This window comes from Psammomys obesus, unplaced genomic scaffold (genome assembly GCF_907164565.1).
Source record: "Psammomys obesus unplaced genomic scaffold, mPsaObe1.curated_primary_1811, whole genome shotgun sequence".
Taxonomy (NCBI): domain Eukaryota; kingdom Metazoa; phylum Chordata; class Mammalia; order Rodentia; family Muridae; genus Psammomys; species Psammomys obesus.
The window spans coordinates 12,340,356-12,348,512 of record NW_026589732.1 but is presented as its reverse complement, the minus strand read 5'-3'; positions in this window follow the sequence as shown (position 1 = coordinate 12,348,512).

Below are 8,157 nucleotides of genomic sequence, written 5' to 3'. Positions count from 1 at the left end.
TTATGGAAGAAAGCGTTCATTTAGCTTACAGCTCCAGAAGGATAAGAGTCTGCTGTGGTAGGGAAGCCTGACAGCAAGCAGCAGACATGTTAGCTTAAGCAGAAATCGAAGGCTTACCTCTTGAGCTGTAAGAAAGGAACAGAGAGAGTTCAAAATAGCACAGTTTAAACTCTCAAAGATCACCTCCAGTGAGTTCTTTCCTCCATCAAGGCCAGCCCTCCCAAAGCGTGCCAAGAAGGACCAACCCCCAGACTGTGGGAGCACTTCTCACTCAAACCATTGCAATGTCATGTGTTGGTTTCATGTGTTGCACTGTGTCGGGTCACGGCTTATCTTTGGCTCGCTTTCTTGTTTTGCTGGTGTCCATCCTCTAATAGTTTCCCAAGGAAATGTAGGTCGGATTTTGACTGTTAAGATCTAGAGTCTGTAAAAGTGGCTTTATTCGCCATTGCATTTGATTGCTGGCTGAGTCATTAAGTTTCAGAATAAAACATTATTTTTTTTTCTCAGAATTTTAAAGGCATTACTCAATTTTCCCTTGGTTCCAAAATTTCTGCTTATGACTTTGATGCTAATACAATTCTTGAGCTTTTATGTGAATACTGCAAGCTTTTTCTTTGTAAGCTCATTTACTCTTACCTTTTTTCCCCTGTTATTTGGCAGTTTCACTCTCTTCCAGTTAGAATTCTGTTGGTTTATGATTACATATCGAGGCTCAGTACACCTCAGAATCAGCTACTTTTAGCCCTTAGCTCTTCCCTTTGCCCTTATTAATGACTTAAAAAAAAAGGAAGGAAGATAGACCAAACAAATTATTGTGGTGACTAATGGTATTTTAGCAGACCCTTGGGAAGAAGAGGCCAAGAGTTAAAAAAAATTGCATTTATCCTGACATCTCAAGGAATGGGAGATTGAAGTTCTTTAAAGGAAAAGGTGAGCTGCCAAAACTGTGGCATCTCTCTTTTCCTCCCTCCCTCTCTCCTTACTTTGCCTCTCCTATGCACAAACTGAACGCACTACTCCTGATCTGAGGCTTATGAAGTTGCCACATTGGTGCCTTTGTGTTGTGGCACATTCGTGCCACATAGTGTTGGCTGAGGGTTAAAGGTTAGCCCCGCTATGTCCCAGTGGAAATCCTGCACAAGCTGTGGCAGGAACTAAACAAGTGTTGTCACCAGCAGGGCAAGAGCCACAGTTGCGTTTATGGTGAGTTATCTACCTATGAGCTTAAGACGCCCACTCAGGATGCCCACCTTTGATGAGTGTGGAGGGCTGAAGGCCTCTCTGGGAAACAGACACACACAGGGAAACAAATGAAAGCACACTCATGATCATTCTTACCCACTGTCACCTTTTCTTATGGGAATGAGGACATAGTGAAAGCAGAGCCTTTGGGGTTGAAACAATGAATGAGGATCCCTGGCGTGAGGGGTAGGAACAGATCTTTGTGAATCAGTTGCCTAACTGCATCTTTCAGAGTCAGAAAGGCTTTCTATAGTGGATCCTGTCAGGATTATGTGCTCAACTGTGTGAGCTTTGAGAAACACAACTCAAATCTAATTTCTTGTTCTATGTGTTGTAGTGACAACATCATGTACTGTATGAAAGTGTGACTCTTTGATTCCCATGGATCGTTCAGTTTTCTATTGTGGCCATGGTGGCGAGCTGCAATGCTCTAAAGGCTTTGTCACTTAGGTAGGCAACTTTACATAAGACGTTTGGTTGTTATTTGTAGTATGAAAATGATACGGGGTTCTTTGCTGTTGCTATAAATGAATTCATGTGTGTACAACCAAGAACACCCAGTTCTTATGTATGAGAAAAATTCTAGGGCCACATTTTCTTAAAAACCTCTACTAGGCTATCAGGTTTCTGGGAAATTTTGTGTTCAGATGGATTTGAATGGTTCCCTCACACTGAGTTCTCAAATCAATGGCAGTCGACACAAGGTGGTATGAAGGGTGAAGAAGAAGGGAGGATTTCATAACCTGAGTGAATTGCAGCAAAGGAAACCCAAGTCTATAGATAAGAACTGCCAGGTGAAGCAAACGTTAGGGGCATCAACCATACATAACTTGAGATTGGCGGTGGAGGGATGTTCCTGAGAGTTGGCATCAGACAGTGTGGATCTGGACATGGGAATCTGCATGGGCCGACTCACTCATCCAAACACAGAGGCACACAAAAGTGGGAAAAGTGGTCTTTTCGTTCCAATGACGTCATCAAGTGTACAGATGTTTCCATTTAATGTAATAGCACTTGACAGTAAAGTTGCACTTGGTATAACTTAACAAGTGACAGGAAATTGGGCAGAGCTTCAGATGCCTAATTCCCGAAAACTAATGAAGCACTGACTAGCAGTCTTCGAGTTAAACTCTGATGTCTAAAATAGCTGGAAAGGCTTGTGTTCATGTACAAAGTGGCAGCCATAGGAATTCAATTTGTCTACTGGGGACTTTCTGGAGATCTGTGTCTCAGGATGACTATTCTAGGTCAGATGCCAAACTGAAGGAAGGTTTGACACTGGAAGCTCTTCTTCATAATGGCAAAGGACAAAGGGCTGATCAGCAGAGGGCCCACAAGGTGCCACAGGCTTCAGACTTAGTCACACTAGCGTTGGCTTTCTGCACCAGCTAAGTAAAACATGGCCATCCTGTAGCTCATTTGAATGGATTCAATTACGATTGTATCTGTCTGTCTGATGAGAATGTTCCAACTATTGACAGATGTTACCAGAATGCCTCAGCAAAAGATATACAAAACATTATACATTTTGTCTTGAAAAAAAAAAAAACCACAATCAAATTATAATCATCTAAAAAAGTTGTTAGCTTTTAAGTGTAGATCTTGCTGTGTAACTCTGTCTGGTATGGAATTTACACCCTCCCTCCCCCTGTTTCAGTTTCTCTAGCTGAACACCAACTGAGTTAACTGCACTTTATCGAAGCTTGCATTTTTAAAGATAAAACAGTGCATTTTCCGTTTATTGAAAGTATTATTTAAAAAATAAATTACACTAATTAACTAGTTTTTTGGTTGCTTGTATGTGTCTGGGCACATGATACTTGTGGAGCTGATTCTTTCCAGAAGGTTAGTCCTTGTGATCAAACTCAGGTTGTCAGGCTAGGTGCAAGTGCCTTCAACTACTGAGCCTTCGCACTAACCCAGAATTATTTTTTTTCCTACTAAACAACGCACAACACTAAATAGTTTTGTTTTAGAGGAGAGCCTGTTTTTACTTGCCAGAATATCCAATTATGCAATGAATAGTGATTTCGTAGTCACATATCTACAGATGGGTATACTGTTGTGAATAGGATTAAGGTGGGCTGAAAAAACTAAGTGACAAGGAACGCCCTAGGGAGGATGCTTAATTATCATTAAGAAGGGTGAATAGAACAGCACAGGAAGTGGCTGAAGAAAGGGAACAGGATGGGAGCCTACCGTCGATGTCCTCTGAAACATTCCACCCAGCAGGGGATCAAAGCAGATGCTGAGACTCACAGCCAAACTTTAGGCAAAGCACAAAGAGTCGTATGGAAGAGTCGGGAGATAGAAGCAGGAGCATCGCAAGAAGACCAATAGAGCCAACAAATCTGGGTCCATGGGGACCTCTGGAGACGGGTGCTCCAACAACGCATGGAGAGCTCCCAGACCCCCAGCTGAGCTATAGCAGATAGGCAGCACAGTCTCCATGAGAGTTCCCTAGTAAGGAGAGCAGGGGCTGCTTTTGACATGGACTCTGTTGCCTGCTCCTCGATTACCTCCCCCTGACAGCCTTGCCAGCACACAGAGGAAGAGGATGCAGCCAGCCCTGATAAGACTTCATAAGCTGGGGTCAATTGGTAAGGGAAGAGGTTTACCTCTTTCTGAGGACTTGAGGTGAAGAGAGAGAGAGATTAGGCAAGGGAGGGGGCTAAGATAGAGATGTAAAGTGAATAAATTAAAGAAAATTTAAAAATGAGTAATGCTATTGCTGGTTCAGGAGCTGTAGCAGAAGGGAAGTTATCAGCAGAGTTACAACAGAACCTGAGAAACCTATATATGCCCCCAGAACTAGCGAGAGAATGAATCAGCAGTGAATATAGTTTGCAGGCACTGGGTACAGGAACTAACACAGGAAAAATGAACTGAAATTCAAAAACTTTCCCTTCCACTTGAGAAATTTGGTGGCCACTTTTCCTCTCTAAGCTTTCAATCAGATTGTGTTCATTACATCCCTAGGTATAGACTGCTGTGAATTGAAAAATGATGCTGGACTTGGAATGTAGAGCATCTATACAGGCTGGGTACGAACTTCAGTTCAGCTGAAAAGTTTTATAATGAAGCTAAGACCAAGTGGTTGGTTAGATAAAACCAAATTTTAAATGTCATTAACCTGATTTTAAGAACCAAACCCTTTATTGCAATGCTTTCAGCTGAACGGATTCACTTTACTGCAGCATCCTTTCAAAAGAATCTCTTCCTCTGAGGAAGCAGTAAGATCATGCATTACTGATGTGTAAAACCACATCAATTTGCATTGCTTGGAGTCTCTGGAATTAGTCATTTAACATCCCAAGGAGAAGTTAAACAGTGCCTACCATTAAGGAGGAAATTGAAATGGTCCCACATCTTCCTAGAAGAAGAAAGGGCAGAATCTACAAGAAGTCTATGTTCTCTTTGCAGCCTAGCCACTGATCTTCCCAGCGACCTTGGAGAAGTCCCTATCCTACTCTCACCTCTTTTATTCTGTTTGTAAAACAGAAAGCTGAGACCGTATTCAAAACACAAAATGGCTTCCTAATCCAGTCCTGCAAAGTAGCCAGGCTCTGGAACAAACCTAGACTTCACTCAAGTCTTCATTGTTATTAACCAGCTGTATTTCTGGAGCAGGCAATTTAAATTCATCTCTTTTTAAATCAAGCTACTCTCCCCCCAAATCATGTTGCTGAAGGTCATAAATCTTATTCTCTCACTTACTTGGCCAATAGGCAAGCAGTGCCATGAAGATTGCTTATGAGACTTAACGCCTGCTGGCTTCGCTGTCAGAAAGGAACAATGGGAAATGTATATAGAAAAATGACAAGACTGTCTTCACACATGGAAAGCATTTTAATACAGTCACAAGAGAAACAGTGCCCTGTAAGTGGGTCACCTGGACAGCTGTGCGCTTGTATGCGTTATTCACCAGAGACACTTTCTTAATGATAACTTAGACCACATCCAGGTTATAAATGAACATACTATATTTGTAGTCCATTTTTAAATTAGCATATAAACTAATAGGGTTCTTCTTGGCATTGCCATATGTGCTTTGTTCTTATTCCCTATCTTCCCTATCTTCTTCCCTATGTCTCCTCAGTGCCCTTTGTTTTCATGTCACCTGTGCCTGTGCTATATCTCATAAGCAAACCACTTGAAAGGGATCATGTCAAATAAATAAAGACACAACACAATAACACACATATTTCTGGGACAGGGTGTCTGAGGGTAGTGTTTGAAAGCTAACCTTAGTATCTGAGCCTCAGGGGATAAATAAAGATTGAGGGTGCTAAAGAAAAATATATATAACATGAGTTAAATTTAACAAAGTTTATTTGAGCAAGAAGAAGGCCTTCGAAGTAGGCAGCATTCCAGACCAAGCTGGTTCTGAGTTCCTCACTCCACCACATGTGCAGGCTGTATTTATAGTCAGAGAAAAAGAGGTGACATACAAAAATATGCCTGAAGTTGGCATTTGCCTTTGGTGAGCATGGTTTAGTCAACTGGCAGCCTGTGACTGGCTGAGATTCAGTTGCCTGGTTACTAGAGTGTCTACTCTTAGGTCACCTTATAATTTGTTTGCACCTCAAGCTGGGGGTACAGTTCACCATATATGGAGGTTCCTTGGAACATATTTTATTATCCAAGTACAGAGACATTCTTAGACCAAATCCAGCACAGTTCTGTCAGGTTCTGCTTTGCTTTCAAGCCTCTGCTGTCTGGAAGGGAAGAATTGCTTACTTGCTGCTTCAGCGTTGTGTCTTTCACCAGCAGAAGCTCTGTGGTAATCAATACACCCATTTTCACTTAGAGTTGTAGAAAAACAATTGCAGATTATGATCTATTTTAAATCATGTTTTTTTTTTCTGAAGTAAAGGTGCCTTTAATGTTACAAGACAGCAACACATAATTTTGAATCAGAATGTGTGAGAGCTGGAAAGAAATCTCATGTCATAAAACGTGATGAGTCACAGGCAAGAGATAAAGGTGGTGAGGGTCTAGTTGCCTGAATTGCACAAAAATGAAAATAATACAGTAAGAAGGGTGAGAGTGCTCAGAGTGGGGCTAAGGCAAAGATGCATTGCCTTAAATGACCCCCTTCATTTTACATAGATGTGTTTACTTCATGTGTTGCGTGTGGGGGGGGGCATACACATGTGGCAAGCATATGGAAGTCAGAGGACAAGTAGTAAAATTTGTTCTCTTCTACCATGTGGGTCTGGGGGATTGAACTCAGGTCCTCAGGCTTGGGAACAAATGACTTTATTTTCTGCACTTCTTACCTCCCCTGAAATGATGTATTTCATGTCCTTAGAAGGTTAAATAATGAAGCATAAGTAAAGTTTTAATTAGGAATTCAAGATAGCCAGAACAATACTGTTACTACAGAAAAATGAGGTAACCAAGGAAGAGGGATAGGTTGGGCCAATGGTTTTAACCCAAATACTTGGGAGGCAGGAGCAGGAGGATTGATTTGAGTCCTATTCCAGCCTGAGACACAGTGAGACACTCTTTCAAACAACCACGCTTCCCTCATCTCGTCTTCCAAAACAGTAATCCTTCCTCCAAAAAAGGACAAGAGCAAAACCAACTTGAATAAAATTCTTATTCTTTTCAGACATCGAGCCTTGCCTTGAGATGGCCCCAAGGAAAGTAACAAGAAATTCCTAGACATCAAGATTAAGAAAACAGTCTCCACCCGTATCTTATTTCCTCTATCCTGAGATACATGGAGAAGGGCTTTTCTTCTCATAGACTCTGAACACCGTGGCATACTTCTGCATTGCATCCATTTTCTTATGATGCTTTGAAAGGAGTGGGGCATGACATGGCTTTAAATTGCAGCTTCTAAGTACACAGTAGCCAAGAGAAGACATAGGGCCATTCTGTTCAACCCCAAAGCACACAGGGGAAAACACAGTTTGGATGTGTCCTGTGGCTGTGTTCTATTATGGTAAAGGTACCTTTTAAGAGTCCCCATTTATCCCATAAGGACATTGGTCCTACCTACTCTATCCATCTTAAAAATTCTCCAAGCATAGGACAGACCTCTGGGGTCCTGTGGAACTGCTGGGGGAAAGATGGAAGTACCTGGGAGAATAAGAACCTCACAAGAAGACCAACAGAGGCAACTAACCCAGCCCCTTGGGGGCTTACAGAGACTGAGACATCAACTAAGGAGCATGCATGGTCTGGACCTAGGCCCCCTTCACACATGCAGCTGGTGGTCAGCTTGGTCTTCATATAGGTTGCCTGGCAAGAAGAGGTCTGAAGGCTGTTTATAACATGAACTCTATTGTCTGCTTTTGGATCACTTCCCCTGGCAGGGCTTCCTTGCCTGGCATCATGGGATGATGACTGATGTGACTTGATGTGTTGGGAAAGGTTGATACGGGATGGGGGGGCTCTCATTTTGTGTAGAGAAAGGGAGAAGGCAAGGGGGAAATGGGGAGACTGGCAGGAGAAAGGGAGGGGAAAATCTTGGGATATAAAATAAATAAAAAAGAAAATAAACATAAATTAAAAGAAAAGTTTACTAGTTAGACAAAGAAACCCAGGAAACATCTGTGGAGTCATGGCTCTTTCCAAACACAGTGCAGGTCTGGATGGCTAAACTTGCATAATAGTATTCAAGGAAACAGAAAATAGAAGGACTTATACCCGGTCTGATGCAACTGTGCCTAATTAAGGCTAGCTGTGAGGAAGAATGATGGATTCTCCTACCTTCTAGCACACCTTTCCTTGAGCAAGTCCCACCCTTTTCAGCAGCCTACATCTGCACACATATTGAATGATTGGTGACAAAACTGAGCATGCTCTAGTCAACTCAAGTTTCTGGAGAAGTGGATGCTTGTTCAAGTAGCTGTGATACAATCCAAGGCCCATGTGTTTAGTCTTCATCCACTGTTCTTA